This window comes from Delphinus delphis, chromosome 20, assembly GCF_949987515.2.
Source record: "Delphinus delphis chromosome 20, mDelDel1.2, whole genome shotgun sequence".
In the NCBI taxonomy this organism is placed as follows: Eukaryota; Metazoa; Chordata; class Mammalia; order Artiodactyla; family Delphinidae; genus Delphinus; species Delphinus delphis.
In genome coordinates, this window is record NC_082702.1 from 11033759 (window position 1) to 11040405 (window position 6647).

At 38.3% G+C, this 6647-nt stretch overlaps 1 long non-coding RNA gene across 2 annotated transcripts in view; it reads right to left on the reverse strand.

Moving 5' to 3' along the window:
• LOC132417072 (uncharacterized) overlaps positions 1 to 6647 on the reverse strand; it is a 63568-nt gene that overhangs the window by 1767 nt on the left and 55154 nt on the right. The window lies entirely within an intron of this gene.

Sequence of the window (6647 nt, forward strand, 5' to 3'; positions counted from 1 at the left end):
TTAGGTGTGGAGTACCTATACAGTGGGATAGTGCACAGCAGTGAAAATGACTGAATTTAACAAATATGATAAACAAAGAGTTATAGATATATACATACAGTATAATTCCATTCATAAAACTTTAAAAAGAGGCGAAACAAATGATATTTTCTGTGTAAGTGGTACATAATAAAAAACAAGAGGACTTCCCTGGTGGTTCAGTGGTTAAGAATCCGCCTGCCAATGCAGGGGACACAGGTTCAAGCCCTGGCCCAGGAAGATCCTACATGCTGCGGAGCAACTAAGCCTGTGCACCACAACTACTGAGCCTGCACTCTAGAGCCCACGAGCCACAACTACTGAAGCCTGTGTGCCTAGAGCCCATGCTCTGCAACAAGAGAAGCCACCACAATGAGAAGCCTGCGCACTGCAACAAAAGTAGCCCCCACTCGCTGCAACTAGAGAAAGCCCAAGTGCAGCAACAAAGACCCAATGCAGCCAAAAATAAATAAACTAATTAATTTTTTTAAAAAGGATACGATAAAATTCAGGAATGTGGTAGCTACAGGAAGGCAGGATGATGAAGAGATAAGTTGGCAAAAGGATTCAAAGTTATTTTGTGTATTCTGTTTCTTAACTGGATTGTATTTACACACTTGTATACTTTTAAAATATATTTATTATAAAGAATTTATCTGTGATGAAATTTTAAAGTTTTTTATATAGAAATTGAAGGCAACCATGTGTATTTGGGTATGTACTGTATGAAGATGAAGAAAGTTATGGGATATGTATGCCAGATTTTAAACAATGCTCTACACAAGGGGAGTGTGGGAGCTTGTGAAGGTATGTGCAGAGGAGAAACTTACAGGTAAGTGATGTGAAAAAAAATGCCTGTTAAAAGTGTAAAATACATACATCTCTGTTATTTACATGTATATGTGTTAGAAGATACTAAGAAATACTAAGAATCATTATAACAAGGTAGTGAACTTTCAGGTGTTTCACTTGGTATTTTTATGCCTTGCTTGAACTTTTGACAAAGTCTATTTTGTATAATATAAGTATGGCCACCCTTGTTTTCATTTACAATTTGCATGGTATGTCTATTTCCACACTTTCACTTTCAGGCTCTGTGTGTCTTTAAATCTGAAGTGAGTCTCTTGTAGACAAAATATAGCTGGATTTTGTTTCTTTTTTCATTCATTCAGCCATTCTGTCTTTTGATGGAGAAGTTTAATCCATTTACATCTAAAGTAATAATTAACAGGGTAGGACTTACTATTGTCATTTGTTAATTGTTTGCTGTTTGTCTTATAGCTTTTTTGTCACTCTTTTCCCTTGCTGTCTTCCTTTCTGTTTCATTGATTTTTTTTTTCTGTGTGTGTGTGTGGTGATGTGCTTTGATTCCTTTCTCATTTTCTTTTGTGTACCTTCTATAGGCATTTTCTTTGTGGTTAACATGGGACTTAAACAAAACATCTTAAAACAAGCTGTATTAACTGATAACAACATCATATACAAATGCTCAGCACTTTTATTTCTCTCCTCACACATATTTTATGTTATTGATGTCACAAATTATGTCTTCATATTGTGTATCTACTAACATATTTTGTAGTTATTATTTTTACTTCTGTATTTTAATCTCTATTCCAGAATTAAATGTGATTTATGTACCACCATTATAATATCACAGAATTCTGTATTTGTCTATACATTTACCTTTTCCAGTGAGCCTTTTCCTTTCATATTCTTTCATGTTGCTGTTTGGCATCATTTCCACTTGAAGAACTTCCTTTAGCATTTCTTGTAAGGCAGGTCTAGTGGTGATGAACTCCCTCAGCATATTATCCCACTCCCTCTGGCCCGCAAGACACCTGCTGAGAAATCTGCTGAGAGTCTTATAGGGGTCCCCTTGTACATGACAAGTTGCTTTTCTCTTGTTGCTTTCAAAATTCTTTGTCTTTGACTTTTGACAATTTGATTACAATGTGTCTCACTGTGGATTACTTTGGATTCATCCTATTTTGACTCTATACGGCTTCACTTTTTAATATAAATTTATTTATTTATTTTTGGCCGTGTTGGGTCTTCATTGCGGTGTGCAGACTTCTCATTGCAGTGGTTTCTCTTGTTGTGGAGCAGGGCTCTAGGCATGCGGGCTTCAGTAGTTGTGGCGCAGGGGCTTAGTTGCTCTGCAGCATGTGGGATCCTCCCAGACCAGGGCTCAAACCCATGTCCCCTGCATTGGCAGGCAGATTCTTAACCACTGCCCCACCAGGGAAGCCCCTATATGGCTTCTTGAATCTGGATGGCATACATTTTCCCAGATTTGGGAAGTTTGGGGCCATTATTTCCTTTCTTTCTTTCTTTTTTAAATCGAGGTAACATTGGTTTATAACATTATATGTTTCATGTGTACAACATTATATTTCTATTTCTGTATACACTAAGGCATGCCTACCACCAAAAATTCAGCTTCCATCCCTGACTCTACAGTTGACCCCCTGTTGGGAAGCCAAGATATCGAGTAATATCCTCTGAACTGAGAAGGAACTTTGAGGCTGAAATATGAAGCAGGCCACTCCATAAAGGGCAATTATGAAGTTTATTATGGGTAACTTACATACAGGTGGGAAAGATCTGCTGGATGGATGATCCAGAAGCATTCGCAGCTGCACTCCATGTCATCGAAAAGGGCACAGGGGAGTTCAAAGGGGCCGAAGCTAAAAATAGAATCAGACTACCAAGTAAGAAGCATACCCACACTGACAAGAACTGGGGATTTTTCCTATCTCTGGGGGTCTCTTGACCATTGACCATCTGCATCAGCAAAGGCATTCTTCCAGTTTTCGTATCAGATGAAGGCAAGGGCAAAAATTGATAGGGAACTTATCTGGCTTGGGTGCATTCCTTGTGAGTAGGCTAAAGTTCAGTCACTCAGAAAAGGGAGAGGGTAGGACTGTGGGCCTGAGATGGAGTTGACAAAATGGAGTCAGTGTGGTGAAGCCACACACTCCCTTTAACCATTTCACCTTCCCGCACCCACCCCCTATTCCTTCCCCTCTGGCAACCACCACTCTATTCTCTATATCTAAACATTTGGTTTGATTTGGTTTGTTCATTTGTTTTTTGTTTCTTTTTCTATATCTCACATATGAGCGAAACCATATATTATTTGGTTTTCTCTGATTTATTTCATTTAGCATAATACCCTCAAGGTCCATCCATGTTGTTGCAAATGGCAGGATTTCACCTTTTATGGCTGAATAATATACCTGTGTGTTTGTGTGTGTATCTCCCACATGTTCTTTATCCATTCATCTGTTGATGGGCACTTAGGTTGTTTCCATATCCTGGCTATTAATAATAATACTAAGATGAACATAGGGGTGCATATATCATCTTCAAGTAGTGTTTTTATGTTCTTTGGACAAATACCCAGAAGTGGAATAGCTGGATCATATGGTAGCTCTATTCTTAATTTTTTGAGGAATCTCCCATCCTTTTTTCCAAAGTGGCTGCACCAATTTACATTCCCACCAACAGTGTAGGAGGGTTCCATTTTCTCCAACACTTGTTATTTCTTGTCTTTTTGATAATAGCCTTTCTAACACATGTGAGATGATGTCTCATTGTGGTTTTCATTTGCATTTCCCTAATAATTAGTGATGTTGAACATCTTTTCATGTGCCTGTTGGCCATCTGTATGTCTTCTTTGGAAAAATGTCTATTCAGCTCCTCTGCCCATTTTTAAGTTGGATTGTTTAGGGTTTTTGTTGTTGTTGTTGTTGTTGAGTTGTATTAGCTTTAATTATTGGCCATGTGATTGAATTTGATCTGTAGCCTCCCCACCCCCGCCAAGGTAGAACCGATATCACATGGTTCAAATCCCCAACCCTGTAATCACACAGTTGGTCTTTTCAGCATGACTAGCCCCTATTCTGAAGCTATTGAGGGGTTCCCTGTGAATCACCTTATTAGCATAAACTCCAGTGTGATCTAAGGGGCTTATGAATAACAAAGACATTCTTATTACTCAGGAAATTCCAAGGATTTGGAGTCTCCCTCCCAGGAACCAGGCACAAAGGCCAGTCTACTTCTTTATCATTCAACACTGCTGCAAAGAAGACACAAATAGATTGAAATTAAGAGGACAGAAAAAGATATACCATACAAAAAGCAACCAAAATAGAGCTGAAGAGGTTAACAAATTAATAGATCTATGAAAGGATCAAAATAAACCGTTAAGTGAAAGGCCCAAATATAATGGAAAACTAATATCTGGGAAGTACATTATTTAATATAGTAGGAGAAAGATGGTTTATTCAATAAACAGAGTTAAGTAAATGGACTAACAGTATGTGTGTGGGAGTAATTATATACCAATTTTATTTTATATATATATACACACGTGTGCACACACACATTTACAATGCATGGAATAATTAAATGACTCAGTGAAAATCAGGTAAATATATACTTAAATTCTGATATAGGCATGGATTTTCTAAGCATAACACCAAAGATAAAAACACTAAAATACTGAGAGGTTTGACTTGATAATTATTTGTAAATATCCAAAAAAAAAAAGCCTGAATGGCAATAGTTATATTTTTAAAAATTGAATTGGGACAGAAAGTTTAATGTATATGATTGACAAACAGATGATAATTTTAACACAATGTGCCTGCTTCACTCAGTATTGTTTTTTTGTGTGTGTGTATGTTTTTTTTGTTTTTTGTTGTTTTTTTTAATAAATTTATTTATTCATTCTTGGCTGCGTTGGGTCTTCGTTGCTGCACACGGGCTTTCTCTAGTTGTGGCGAGCGGGGGCTACTCTTCATTGCGGTGTGCAGGCTTCTCATTGTGGTGGATTCTCTTGTTGCGGAGCACAGGCTCTAGGCGCACAGACTTCAGTAGTTGTGGTACATGGGCTCAGTAGTTGTGGCTCGCGGGCTCTAGAGTGCAGGCTCAGTAGTTGTGGCGCACGTGCTTAGTTGTTCTATGGCATGTGGGATCTTCCCAGACCAGGGCTTGAACCCATGTCCCCTGTATTGGCAGCCGGTTTCTTAACCACTGTGCCACCAGGGAAGCCCCAAGATCATCTATTTTGTAAAGAAATGGGATCATGCTATACATATTGTTCTGCTATTTCCCCTTTTCACTTGAACACAATTCCTCTACTTCATTTTATGTCAGGTATAGAGATTTAACTCCTTCTTTTTAATGTTGAATTATTATCTAACTGTCCACTAGTCACACTGGCTAACAAGCATTTGAAATGTGACTAGTTTGACTAAGGAACTACATATTAAAATTTTATTTAATTGTAATGATTTTAAATAGCCACAAATAGCTACCATGTTGTTCAGCATAGACTAACAATTCCTCAAAGGATAAACATTGAGGTTAATTTCAGTTCTTCAGTATTACAGACACGGCTTCAGTAAGCATTACTGTATCCAATCTTTTTCTTTCAAGTCAGCATTTTTGTAAGCTAGAATCTTATATGTAAAAATTCTGGTTGATTAAGGGTTTGCTTTCAGACATTGTAATAGATACTACCCAACTCAACTGTAAAAAGACTGTAGTCATTACCAACAGCTACCTATGAGCATTCTCATTCCCCCACATTCTCAACAATACTGTATACTATCAACATTTGTTTTTGATATTTGTTAAGTGAAAACATGGTAAATCATAAGTTTCCATTATCAATTAATTGCCTCAGCTCACAATGATAAGCTTAACCAAAAGACGGTGCTGGAGGGACATTGCAGGACGAGGAGGTAGGACTTTGGGAAGCTTCCCCATCCCCAGATCAACAAAACAATAAATCAGGCCCTCATTTGTAGTAACTGCCAATTCCCATGGTGTAAACAGTCCTGTCACCGCCAGTTTCTAGCTGCCAATGTGGCATCACTGAAGGTGGAGTTGGGAAGAAATGTACAGTGATACACCACGATATAATTATTTCCGCCCTACAGACACAATTGACATAATCTCAATAGCATAGATAATAGTTAGGAAGTGATGTGTTGGGTATTTATTACCTTAGTTTTCTAAATGCATTTATCGTAAGTCTACATAACTTTTAAATACAATCAGCCCTCCATATCATGGGTTCAGCATCCGTGGATTCAACCGTTAATCAAAAATATTAAAAAAAAAATCCCAAAAAGTTCCAAAAAGCAAAACTTGAATTTGCTTCATGACAGCGACTATTTACATAGTATTAGATATTAGGTACGTAATACCTAATACAAGTAATCTACAGATGACTTAATATATAGAGAAGGATATGCACAGATCACATGCAAGTACTATGGCATTTTATAAAAGGGACTCCGGCATCCTCAGCACTATCCACAGTGAGTCCTGGAAGCAAACACTAGCAGATACTGGGGGACTACTGTAATGGTTGTGTTAGCACGTCTCAATTTTTCTGAGAATCTAACCGTAGGGACCGGCTCCGGAACACTGCTACATCCATCTACAGCCATTCAGTCTGTCCCACGACTGTCACAGTAACACAGAGTCACACACACACTCACACACACCCCACCTGCTGTGTCCCCAGTGCGGGTCCAGGAGCTGGCGCACCTCAGGGACCATCATTCTACACTGGGCCTTCCGGAGCGCAAAGATGTTCAGGCACAAAC